The 13,987-nt window shown below is 43.3% G+C and overlaps 2 long non-coding RNA genes across 2 annotated transcripts; one reads left to right on the plus strand and one right to left on the minus strand.

Moving 5' to 3' along the window:
• Positions 1 to 3,166: 3,166 nt before the first annotated feature.
• Positions 3,167 to 6,210, minus strand: LOC146802231 (uncharacterized). Its single transcript, XR_014967720.1, has 2 exons — positions 6,110 to 6,210; positions 3,167 to 3,845 (listed from the first exon to the last, which is right to left on the minus strand). It is a non-coding gene; the product is annotated as an uncharacterized LOC146802231 (long non-coding RNA).
• Positions 6,211 to 6,342: 132 nt separating this feature from the next.
• On the plus strand, positions 6,343 to 13,560 carry LOC146802232 (uncharacterized). The gene is made up of 4 exons (XR_014967721.1): positions 6,343 to 6,520; positions 8,653 to 8,950; positions 10,429 to 10,482; positions 12,549 to 13,560. It is a non-coding gene; the product is annotated as an uncharacterized LOC146802232 (long non-coding RNA).
• Positions 13,561 to 13,987: the final 427 nt, after the last annotated feature.

The raw sequence follows: 13,987 nt of genomic DNA on the forward strand, positions 1-13,987 counted from the left end.
ATACAAAGAGTAAATAGCCACAAAGGATAGGTTTCCCTTCATGCACTAAAAACTTACTTGACCACAATGTTATGGTTCGAGGCTGCCACGAGTGTCCCAGTACTAGGGGAGAGCAGATCTGCACCATATATTTGAAAATAAGGTGCTGTTGTGCTCTTTCTGTTTCAGACAACACAGCGCAGAACTTCACTTGCTGCGCTGTGTTGCATGAAATGTTAGTAAATGTACCCATCATAAATTTGGCACAGGTTTTCAGACATAAATTTTGTCTTGGGCATTGCACAGCGCTCCTCTGCCTTTTTGGCTAGGGCCACACTACAGAAATAAGATATACATACATACAGATAGAAAACTGCAGTTTGCTAGGAAAAAAGGCGATTTTTCAAAGAATGAGGGAGAAATGTATCCAAGGCTCCAGCTCGGAGCATTTGTCTGGCGGGTTACAGTGGGACACTACATGGTTTTGTGATTAGTGCCCACCAGTTTTGTTATGTTAGACATTTTTAATTGTGCTCTTCGCTCTCCATTAACTGGAAATGGTGAACTAAACAGTGTACAGAAACACAGGTTATAATTTAAAAAAAAACTCCATTCATAGTCTATGCCTTCCTACCTGTCATCCTACATTCAACTCCTGAAGTTCTTTTCCTCAGGGCCTGGGGCACAGCTCAGGCTGCAGAGATGATAGCTACGACCCTGGCAGGACCGGCTTTAGTGCTTGTTGCATCTGGTGTGACAGTCTTTGTTGGTACACACTCCCACGAACGTAGTGGCATAATGCCAAACTATGGAGGACCCCTGCAAAATGAAATGAGGGGCCTGAGTCTCCCATATCTCACATATGTACATTGGTTTTAGGCTGTATGAGGCCTCCTGAAGGTTTGGGGATCCCCTGAATGGTTGTCTGCCCCACACTGCAGGGGATGGAGAGGCCTTCATTGCACCCCTTCACCAAAGGCCTCCATCTGCACATAGTCCCTCACTATCAACCTCCCATGGTGCCCCTCATCTCTATGTAGACCCTCGCTCATGTGTGTTTAATTTCTTTTATAGTGCTACTCAGCCCTAACATAGAGTGTTGAGCGCTTTAGCTCACACGCACAATGTTCAGAGACAATGACTCATATATGTTTGTAAATCAATGCATAGGAAATGTTAGTTAATACAGTGAGGGCTGCAAGGTGTAGGACTCACCTATCATCCATAGTGATAGGTACTATATGCTAGGCCATTGAAATTATGCAGCAGGGGAGGGCCAAATTATGCTGCAGGGTTGACTAAATTATTTGACAAGAAAAGGAAAATTATGCAGCGTGATGCAGCTAATTTTCTGATAGAATTACTACATAATTTTCTCATTTTTACACTTTTTTTCACTTTCTGGGCATAGGTTGCACCTCATTAGTACCAGTTTAACACCCAAATATAGCAATATGCAAAAGGAAGGTGACCAGTCAACCTTTGCAAAGGGTCTTTGCAACACGTGTCACTGCGATTTTAGTTATTTTTTAACCATTTGAGCTAGAAACTTTTTTAAGTATCTTCAGATTATCCAGCTGATAATGGATTATGTGGCAAATGCGACAAATCCATAATCATGCGGAAAACGTTGCAGCTGCATAATCACATAATTCCAGTGGCCCCGACTACATGTTAAGAGGGCTTGACCCAGAGAAATACAAACTCAGGATTTAAAATATAACATAGTGGTTGAGGTTGTCACTACTAAAAAATATTGATCATTATCCAAAATAATTCTTTGATCTGCATGTTACACTTTGTGCTTTGTAAGAGGTGCATTATCCCTCTGTGCTTCTTTATGATGAGTCAAAACTGGGATTAGTGAAAACTCTGATCTCTTCAAGAGATACATTAATCACCAGAGTTAAAATAGACATTTTTCCTATAGCCTGAAAATTGCAGGTGCGCAAAGCACTCAGAAGTCTTTGCCTTTAATCCTGTCAGAAATGTCAAAATGCTGCATAGTCCCCCAGCATGGCTTCTCGACAAAAGCAGAATGCCAAGCCCTAGGCCTATGTAGGGGAAAGCACACCACATGCCATAATTGCACAAGGGCCCACTGACATTCTTTATGTGTTAATCAGCCGCCTTCAGAATGACAATGGGCCTGTCCACAATCAGTGTGAGGTCGGGGAGGATGGCCTACTGCAGCTTCAAGAGTTTAAAAGAGAAGTGCAAGCTGGCCCCGATTGTGAGAACATTTAAACTGTTGGGGCTTTTCGCAGGGGAACAGCACAGCTTGCTGCAATCCCCAAAATTATGGCCAAAAGACGTCCGTAAAAGGAATGATGATGGACATAGGACGTGACACCAAAATAAGGGACAGTCTGTGAAATTTACGGACATTTGGTCAGCCTAGACTTACATGACACCAGCTACTTTAACAATCTTTCTTGTCAATAACTGAGGACAAATTTATCAAGACTTTGCATAGGTGAGAACCACCAAAAGTGATGCAGATTGGCACAGTGTTGCTTTCGGACTGTCCAGCGCAAAACTTGATTTGAGCTGGAAAATAGCCCTGAAATAAAGCAAAGGAGTGCTTCATGCTACTTTGAGTTCGGGTTGTGTTCCATGGGTGAAACATGGGTATTCACATACAGTGACCGATAGTTTTTGAAACAATGCTCTATCTACTAACATTTATAGGCAGGGCTTTATGCCAAAGATGTGTGCCTCTTCAAGGCAGGTGCAATCCTGGAGAAAATCTAAACTTTTCTAACTTAGCACGTGTGCTGTGCTGTGCATCACACATACATATTTGGGAATACTTTAAACTATGTCTAACCATAGTATTTGTTACTTGAAGGGCAGCATTCCAGTGCAAATACAAGGCTAGACTTACGCAGACACTTTGGCACCATTTGGCACAGAGCTAGGCAGCAAGAAAGTGTGTCAGCATGGCAAATGAAAATAGCAGCACCATATGGTAGCAGATATGGCCCTGTCCTGTCATGCAACACCTCACAGCATACATTGCATGAAAAATAGTAAGGGGCTTATTTACAAGCCCCTTGTGCCACCGGTTGCCACTTTTTGTGACACACAATGTTTAATTTTTTCATGCCATATTTCCATTGTGAAAAAAAGGAGATGCGTCGCAGAAGACAGCACTGTGTTGGAATAGATCTGCATGAGAACCTGCTGCGACACGTATGTTTTATTATATGCAAGGTAGGCATTCCTACATAAAATCCATCACAATACTGATGCAGGGATATTTACAACCATTCCCCATGAAGATGCAGCTCCAGGCTGCGTAACGCATCTTGAAAAGTGCATTAAAATCCATGCGCCTCACAAACCTATGCGTAGGAAATGATGCATGTGAAATAGAAATAAAAGAGAAGCCTCACAGAACAGTCTTCAATCAAATCAGACAACATGGACTTTCTAATCTTGCAGCTGGGAGTTGGACAGAGAAGACGACGAACCCCACCAGACCAAATATCACAACTGCCCCCACCTCCACCACCACAAAGGCAGCGCAGGAGGAGGAAGCGCATCTATCAGCAGAGGACCACCATCATTGGGCTCAGGGATGAAGATGTCATCATATATTATTGGCTCAGGAGTGCGTCCATTGTGACCTTACTGCATCAGATCTTACCATGGCTACAGCCAACAACTGACAGGGTCTGCAACATCCCACCACAGTCCAAGCTCCTGGCAGTCTTACAAATGCTGGCATCAGGATCATTCCAGACTACAGCAGCACTAGTGGCAGGTGTCTCCCAGGTCTCTTTTCAGCCTTCCTTCCATCAGTCCTGGATGCCATTATTCACCTCACATCACAGTACCTCCATTTCCCCAACACACAACATCTGCAGATGGGGATAAAACAAAGATTTTATGGCATCACAGGCTTTTCACTTGTCCTTGACGCAATGGATTGCACACATGTACAACTGGTCCCTCCTGCAGCAACTGACCATCTATACTGTAACAGGAAGCATACCCACTCGATAAATGTACAGACCATTGTGGAACATTGGGGACTCTTCACCAATGTACTGGCCAAATATCCTGGTAGTGTGCATGATGCATATATTTTCCACAACAGCATAATCAATGACCGCTTCAAAAATGGGCAATATGGCAATGGTCTACTTGTAGGTAAGCAACATTTTAAGAATCCACGTAACCATAGTTAGGCATCAGGCAATTCTCAGGGCCTCATATAATACTGGTACAATAAGTCATTGTGCAAAGGATAACACACACATCCGCTTTAGGGCACTGACCATACAGCAGAAAGGTACATACACCATTGGCAGCCTAACAGAAAGTGCCCTGAGTGTGCCAAAGGCCTATTTGCCCTCTATGTGTGCCCCCAAGGCACTTTGCAATCACATAGATGTCTACTGATGCATGCAACTTACCTTGCAAAATGCTGATAGCTCTGGTGCTCTTAAGGCAAAAGTGCTGTCTGAAGGGGGCATCTCCACTCTTGCATGATGGTGTGAACCCATGCAAATGAACAAATACCATTGGCTGTATGCTTTCACTGTATCATAGGCCCAGGAGCAGAGGCCAAGAAGCTCTCATTATGTGCAGTACCTTAGAGATGGGGCATTGTTAGTGTGCCCACAAAGTTCAGCCATCAGGAGGCTTGAAAGGGTGTCCCATGGCTACCACAGACATCACCTTGCATGTGGGTGCAGCCAATCACTGCACCCGCCTTCAAGGGAACATGAAATACCCTCTCAAAGTGCATGTTGATTTCCGTATGTACAGTGAAACACAGAGCAGCTGATTGAAAGCTGCCATGCATATCAATTGAATGTGCTGGCTTCATGGCAGCATGAGTAAGTGGCAGCCATGGGTTCAGCACAATCTATGCAATAGGTCTTACTTTCCATGTTTGCGCCTAGTGCACCGACTCCAAGGTGTGCCATGCGCAAACAAAGAAATTGTGCACCATACATAATAGGGACCCAGGTTTCCATTACAGAATCCAAGCCATTATACATTGAATTCAGCAACTCAAACCCAGCACTGCACCATCCCCTGTCATTCCTTTGACATGACACACATCAAGTTAGGTGACACGTGTCACAAGCAATGTGCAACTGTATGTTAAACACTCCACCTAATCACAAAATCAGTAATATTACTGAAATTATCAGCATACATGGCATACACCACATGTCCTGTATTGTTAAGCATGAACAACAGTTAATACAGTTTTTTTATTTTTCACTTACAACTGATCAAGGATATGACCTACAAACATGACTGATTATCCTATTTGGACACCCCAGACAGATCCTCAAAAGGCCTACAACCATGCCCATTGCTGTACACGAAAAGTGATCAAGAGAAGCTTTGGCCTGCTCAAGGGCAGGTTACGTTGTTTGGATATATCTGGTGGCAGTCTGCTGTATTCACCCGAAATGATCTGTAAGATGATCATGGTTTGTGCAATACTCCACAATATATGTGTTAAAACTAATGTGCACTGGGATGAAGAGCAACAGCCCCTTGAGACAATGGACGATGATGAGGATGAAGCTGAAGGAGATGGCGGAGACATCCTCAAGACCGCTGCTGGGATCAGACACTGCACACACCTTGTCAATCACTTTTTCCAATGTACTTTAGATTTTCCACATGTCCAAAATAGCACTAGGGTACACAATAAAATCATAAATACTCACAAAAGAGTTGCAGGTGTGTTTCTTTTGTTCACAGGTCATGAGATATCAACAGTATCAATAGACAAATGCTTGGAAAATAAAAAAAAACATGTGTCATATCATCCAAATCCTCTGGGTGGGCAACAAGTGTCTCCACACTCCTAGCTGCCCCGAAAAATATCATAAAAAAGAAGATGCTGCAGCCACTAGTGTGCGCACACCTCGATACCAACATGCCAGGTGCACTCATAACTCAAGCAACATCTCCAGATGTGGCACACACATTGGAACATGTGCATGGCACCATGAAAATGGGTATATACCTTTGCACAGACATGGGTGCAGAAGCAAATAAGTATTCGGGTAAAACAATGACAATATGTGTGAGGAAACCCCTGGGGTTGCTACCACTGCCCACGAAATCTCCTCAGTAAAACCCTTATGGGTACCTTTCCGTTCTAGCCAGGACAAAGACGAAGAAACACCAACAATAACAAAGGACTTTTCCCTCGTCTCGCAGCCCGGAAGAAAGGACCCGGAAACAGCCAATCCTTGGGTAGGCGGGTCGGAACAACAGGACAATCAATCAGGGACGCAAGGAGAAAGTGAGGCTCGGCAGAAAAGGGCGGAGGGAGGCGTGACAGCGTCGTCAGCTGCTAGGAGACGGAGAGGGCGGGACAGCAGAGCAAGCACCGGAGAACCGGAGAAGGACGCAGAAACGAGTACGGAGGCCGTTCCTGACAGCCAACCCGAAGACAACGGAGACTGGCCAGAGGTTCCTGAGGACTCGACAGAGGACTGGTGGATCCCGTAGGAGGCGCCTGAGCCGCCGCAACTCAGGAGAGTTGTGGCTGAAAGCGGTACGTGACCTGGGCAGAGGCAGGCGGGAGCGGGATAGATGGAGATTCTTGTTTGCGGTTCTTTTAATTCCCCTTACCTCACCAAGTGCATGTTCTATACCCAGCCCCCACACCAAAGTAGAGTGTTTTGGGTACAGCGGGTATTACCAGTCACCCTACTGAGAGCTAACACTCGGCTAAACTTCCCTTCTTCTTGTGGTTTTTCCCTATACTTTTTCCCCCATCTTCCTCACTCCTTTGGCCAGTCCCTCACGTGGTGTGGTGGAAGTTATAACGGTCAAACAGGATCTGAGTACTGACCGCTGCTTCTTCCTTTCTTTTATTGGGGAGCTGGAACTTTGGGACCCGACCGGACGTCCTCCAAAGCGACGAAGATTCCTTTTGACGCCCCGGATCACAGACCCCTGTTGGAACCCGTCCAGAGTGTGTTGCACTCCAGTGCCTGTGCTGCCTCAACAAAACCATTTTTTTTGTAACCCCTCCATCCTGACTTTACTACCGAAGCCTGCTGACTTTGCGTTTTACCCCTTTATCTGTGCTGAAATACCAGAACTTTTACTTTGTTTATCCCCCGCACGACATCTCTGTGACTCTCACTCTCAATGAATACCACAGTATAGATTCCATATGGCCTCCTTGCTTCTGTTTCCGACCGTCCCTCCGACAGTATGCAAAACAAAATATGTGGCACTGTCATAGCGCACTATAATGGCAGCCCTGTGGAGGTGGGTAACTGGCTTGCAACCCCCCTCCCTTTTCATGTGGGTGCAGCCACTCACTGCACCTACCTGCATGGGCATTCACATTCCCTCGATGAAGTGCTGTTGTGTTGCTGTTTGCACTGTGCAATGATGGTGCTGCTTCTAAGCAGCCACTGTGTCCCTCACAGTAATGCGTTGATTCGCAGGGCTGGCAACGTATGTGCCAACCATGGGGCCTACGCCTTACATGTAATATTGTTCAATTTGCCTTTTGCTGCAGCTGCATCTTTCTCAAGATGATCCCGGCCCAAACGTATGAAAAATGTGGTGTATATTTGATAATAATACATGTAGTGAAATAGTACGCCAATAGGCAATGTCAAAGCGTAACCAACAGTGCATAGTACGCTATAATGGGATGTGTCACATCAGTGCTTTACACATCTTCCATGCAAAGTTTCATTAGTAAGCACACCATCTCAACAATATTGATGCATAAGAAATAGTGGTGACGTATCCCTAGCATGTACGTGAATGTCTGTCCCAAAAATGACTACCTTGGCCCCCATATTTTGGAATTCTCTTCCCCTCGATATTCGCTCCTGTACCAATCTTTTCGGTTTCAGAAGTCTTCTAAAAACTTGGCTCTTCCGACAGGCTTTTTAAACTCTTTTTATGACCTGGATCTCAACCAAAATAGCGCCATGAAACCTCCCCGGTGTACGTGCGCTCTATAAATTCATTTCAACATAAAATACCTCACTGTAAATCTCGTGCATTTTGTTGTAAGTTAACATAATTTGAGCATTACGTGATGCATCACTTACAAAAAGTCACGCATCACCTATTTCAATGATATACTTGTTTGAGGGATTCATTGCCTAAAAAACCTGTTGCGTCGCTCAGAAAAATGACGGCTCAAATATTACATTCTCGCATCCCCTGCACAAATAACTGATTTTACACTAAGCGCAATGCACCAAATGGTAAAACAACACATCATTGACAAACATCACGCCTGCAGATAAAGTGATCTTTTAATGGATGTTGTGTCAAGAATAAAGACGCAAAGAACCAAAATATGATGCTAAGCGTAAAATTGTGTTTAATCTATACAGGAAATGATGCAATGAGTCACCCATGCTGCAAATCAAGAAGTGCACAGTTACTGTCTCTTTCACTTACTATTCATAGGACTGTACTTGTTGGTGGAGTCTATTGTGTGGAGCTGAGAGTATGGAGTCACATTATCCAGTTTTTGGTCTTTATTTTGTTAATTTATTGTCTAATTTGTCTGTTTATTGTCCTGTCTAATAAATTGTCTTGTACAAATTGTCGTCTTGTGGGGTGTGTGTGCTTATTTGGGGTCAATAGTTGTAGCATAGGGTTAAGGTTGAGTTAAAAGTTTCTGTTGTAATTTTTTTTGTTCAGAAATTTACATTCACAGTGATGTCAAGCAGGTCCAAATACCTGTCCTCCATCGAGTTTGGGGGCCTACTTTGGCTGATGTAATTGTTTTTGCTGAGAATGATTGCCACTGGAGGCAGTGTGAACTAGGGTTACCCACCACAGAAACACTGGCAAAGGTGGGAAAGGGTCCAGCAGCAGATGGCCAGGATATACGACATGGACAGAACAGTCCACCAGTTGAAGCACCACTGGCAGGATGTCATCAGCAGAGAGGTGGATCTGCTGGACCATCTGGGATTGGAAGTCGGTGGCCCTCTTGGTAAGTGAATGCCTACCTACACACCCATAGGTATACTCACACATACATATGCATTGTGTGGACCAGTGACATGTACAGTTGGTGAGTCACCATGGACCGCATGTGTGAAAAATTGTGTTTTTCGAGTGAAAATCGGAAATGCAAATCTTTCAACAGTGCAATGTTTTAGACACCTTGGTGGAACTGAATTTATTTCATAGAGCTCCATGGCAAAGTGACTCAACAGGCACATCTGTAACCCTGACTAATTTTTTTGCCCAATGTTCAAGCATTGATGGAGTGTCTAGCGCAACACTTGAAACTCCCGTAATTTACGTTTGTGAATCCCTACATTACTCCTTATACCAGCTTGAAGCATGCATAAGGATTGTGACAGAGTGAAGTTATATGAGTGATGCAGAGAAACATTACCAATATGTACGTGAAACTGGCACAGTGCGGTGCTACAAGACATATGTATGAGATGCGCAGCATTACTTTTAGAGCACAGTAAGACGTCACATTTACATCAATATGACAGATGCAATTGCTCACCCCTGAGCTGGCTACAATTGTCTTCCAAGCACCAGCACAGTTATACTTACACCATGTTGCATGGATATTTGCCTTGGTGCATGAAGCGTAACCTTATAGAAAATGAATCATATGAGGGTTATTGCCATTACTATGTGTGCTGCAGAATGCAGCACACAGATAACAAACAATGTAAAACAATGTGAAATAAAGATATTTCTCATTGTTGTGCCTCCCTTACGCATCCCATGGGGAGGTGTCCTTTTTTTGCATTGCGTCAGATAAACGATTGCACGTAAATCTGGGGCAGTGTCGAACTGCCATGGATGACGCTGTGAACACCGCCAGCAACACCCGTTGCACGCCCCATGAATATATAGAACTGTGTTAAAGGGATAAATATTTACAATGCAGTATTAAACCAATAAAAAGGTTCCTCAGGGCTGCCTTGTCATTGAGCATTCTCCTGCCCCACAGAACATCATAAAAAAGTGTGCTTTTGGTACTGCTAAAGCCCTCATAAAACAGGCCCTTTGTGTGTTGTGAAGCTCGTTGTGTCAGACAACAATAAACCTGTGAACAGTGTGATGTGTCTCTTACATGTGACCAGATGTAAGTATGTGATCAACCATTGTTGCCACCTTATGCCACAAGTGCAACTGATAAAAGCACCCTCCACACAGCCCAGGCATATGTACAACTGTCACCCATGTAGGTAGCCGTGCTACATCTACTACCTGCACTGAACGCAGTGCCCACTGGGCTGATATTGCCACTATGTATTGGCATGATTGCATATTGCCATGTCAATTTCCATGACTCTTGCGTCACAACATGGGTTGCCTAACAAAAGCCATTGTATGTCAATTCCATGCTTGTGTAATGTCTACGTACTGTGCTCAGTGCATTCACGGTATACAAGTCCAGCATTCACAGGTCAATGTACCTCTGTTTATGTCTCTTAGGTGGACCCCAGCCATACACAGGAGGGGAAGTTGACTTATTCCCAAATGGTACCAGTGAGTATCAAGTCTCAATGTGTTTGATTCTGAAGGATACTAATGATAATCTGTATGGTATGTTAACAATCACATGTGCCACAACGGACAGCAGTATGTGCCTGTAAATAGTACCATGCATGTGCCCTGACATGCTATCTTGCTAGGTGTCACATCAGAGTATCCATCTGTGTAAAATGTATCAATTCACAGTACATGCCATTAATCTACAATGATGTTCAAATTCACAATGAGTCCATACCCCCATAACATCACTATGTTAATAATTCTGCTGGCATTTACTCCTTCACATGATTCACAAGTTGACTAAAAAATCTACCTACATAACAACATGCCACCTTGTAGGTTATGCCTCTATTCATGCCCCATTTAGCATAGTTGTTCTGTGCAATATTTGTTGCTGTGGAAATTCTACTTCAATACATATTGCAGGATTTATGCAGCCCCATATTTTCAAGGTGTGGCTCAGTTACCAAAATGTACCCGGAGTAATCCTGAACTTCAAAAGGCTTTACTAGAAGCTACACTCATTTCAACTTGCATAATGCTCTTATCACATGTGCTGCATTGTGCAGCACACACAGCAAGATGAAAAACACATCACACAATTTGGATGAGCTGGTGGGTGTACATATCCACACTAACAAAAGGTTGACTACAATGAAGACACCCTTACAACATCATGCATGCTCGGCAGCATTGCCACATGGCAAAATCTTGTTCCACCGTAACATGAACAAGCTTACATTTAAAAGGCTCATATGGCCTCAAGAAAGATTCACCATGTATCAGAGCTCATGTCAGACTACTTTTTGATTTACATGGCTGGGGCTTAACATGATCAGTATGTGAGGACAATTTATGTATGTAGCTCTGGCCCGGGCTAAAAACTGTTGGAGTACCAACCCCAAACCTACTTTTCTTTGCCAAAAGCATCTAGAGAGTCACTTGTAGCTGTGTGCTGAGCTGATTTCCGTGCATCTTCCTTCCTGTGCGTGGACTGTTTATCAAGGCAACGGCTGCTTAGTTAGTATGTCAACCCAAAACATGTAGTTAGATTTAGAGCATTTGCTCTAACATCAGAATGTTTGTTTATCTGAATGTTCATCGCTTACCATCAGCTGTCATTACACTGTATGTGAGCATCCAGGACAGGTTTGGTAAAAAAGTCCTCCTAGCACAAGTAAGCAAGTTCACATGGTGAAAATTATGGTCTGGTACATCCTGGAAATCTCATGTGTTGAGCTGATGTGCCATTGTACCAATCATTCTTTCCTGATAGCAACAAATAAGCCTAGTACGACTAGTACACCACAGTTATCTGTGAATACCTGACACCACTGTGCCATGTCATAATCTCATTGGTGTGCATTTTTGGGCACATATGCAACATGTGTATTGCTGACGTCACCCTACATCAGGGTTGCTCGCACAGCCTTCCGAGTCCTGCCTGTGGGTAACGTGATTGTGTAGAGCAAGTGATTGAATAAGGCATCAGCCTGAGGCCTATTGTGTTGTCCACAAACCAATTGGCACAGATGGTGAGTGTATGGATAGGACGCAATTGCCCCAACAGGTGAACAAATAGGATGTATTGAATTGTGAACGATCTACACAATGTATAAGGATATTGTGAACCAGGAATGGACATCTGTGACTACATCCTTAACACATAGGTTGCTTCTCCTTGCTGGTACATTATTGCATGCTGCTTGTCCTTCCCCATTGAGTACCTTGATGGTTCTTAGATGGGCATAGTATGTACATGTTTCTGCACACTATTGCAAACACTAAATTCTGGTATAGAGTTTCTCATTGCTCAGTGTGACCTTTGACAGTCACTTCCATTTCATCTGCTCACAATCCAATTTCAAGGCTGTCCATGTGATGCCACAGGATGTTACGGAGAACCTGGATGTGTACTTTTGTAGTGTATTTCTTCCACAGTTATCAGATGTTTGGCACTAGGTTAGCAGTCAGTATCTACAATGTTCTCATGCATTGGACAGCAGAGAGTGTCAGGTATGAACACAAGGTCTGACACATGTGTCATTCTTCTCCAACAGACAACATGACTGCTGAGGAGGAACGGGCATTTAGGATCTGAAAAACAAGAAACAGCCACATCTACCGCATTGTCCAGGAGATATGACATGGAGAAGGCAGCAAAGATCTGGATTTCTTAAGTCCCTGTTAAAAGTCCGAGCTAACAAACAGGACACCAAGGCCTCCAAGGGAATGGGCAATGATGGTGGGCAGGTTCAGCAGGCAGGCTCTTCATCAGCAGGAACACCAGGGCCAGGACAAGTTACGCAGTCCAGTGCAGGACAATCGGGTGGTCAGGGGGTGGCCACCCAAGATGTTGAATTTTTTAAACTGAAGTGGGCTGGACTGGAGCTGCAGATGGCCACAATGCTGAAAAATATAGACACGCTGCAGCAGTCAGTTGACAGCATCCTGGCTCAACTTTAGTTGATAGTTGTTACAAACAGTTTTATTACGTTCTATTTTAGGTTTAGTGATAGTTATAATGCAAGTATAGTGTAGGTTTGCATAGGTAGGTTTAGATAGTCATAGTTTTAAAAGGTATGTAAGTAGTTATATTGTTATATTTAGTTATTATTAGACTTAGGGTCAGTTTTAGATGTATCATACTTGTATACATAAATATAATTGGAGCTTTGCGCGCATTTACCTATGAAGTATGATAATGCCATAATTACGTTGATCATAATTGCATGATATAAAAATTTGGGGATACAAATGTGTTTTCTGTGGGGAAGTCTGCATTGTACAATATGCAAGGATTTGCAAAAAATTGGTTAATTTATTAAAATGAAATTTATAAATCAATTACTGTGATGTAAAATGATATATGCAATGTTTACCCGATCATCCATGAATTATGAAATGTTAATTCAGTTACAGCCGAGATGTATTATGTTTAGGCTCTAGTATGTCTTTCATGTCTACTGACACTGACCTGTATTTTTATGGGCAGTTGGGCACAGGTCACTCACTTGAAAAAGGCTTAGCCGAAACGCTTAGGTTGTGGGCACAATAAATTTGTGTTCTGTACTTTGGTGTGCCGCTGTCTTCTTTTGGGAAATTCCCGAACGGACTATGTGAGCAATATATATATATCAAGAACACCAACCAGCGCTCCTCCTTTACTTCTTTCCTCTGTGCGATCACGATAGAAAAGCACGAACTCCACTTTTAGGTACGCAATTCATTTATTTCATGCTTCAGTAGTCATTACACGTTTCAGTAACAGCCATTACCTTGATCACATGATTACAATGCATTTCCGTGTTTCATAAATACCACCGCCTACCCGTGGCGTTGTTTGATAAACATAGTAAACAGACTGTTTAACTGTTGCTGTCAATGATCTCAGTGTGCGTGATCCCAAATGGGGGCTGTACAACTTTAATATTGAATTCAATAAATAAATCAATTTGCTATTATATTCCAGGCACATGTTTGTAATGTATATATAAAT

This window comes from Triturus cristatus, chromosome 8 (assembly GCF_964204655.1).
Source record: "Triturus cristatus chromosome 8, aTriCri1.1, whole genome shotgun sequence".
Classification (NCBI taxonomy): domain Eukaryota; kingdom Metazoa; phylum Chordata; class Amphibia; order Caudata; family Salamandridae; genus Triturus; species Triturus cristatus.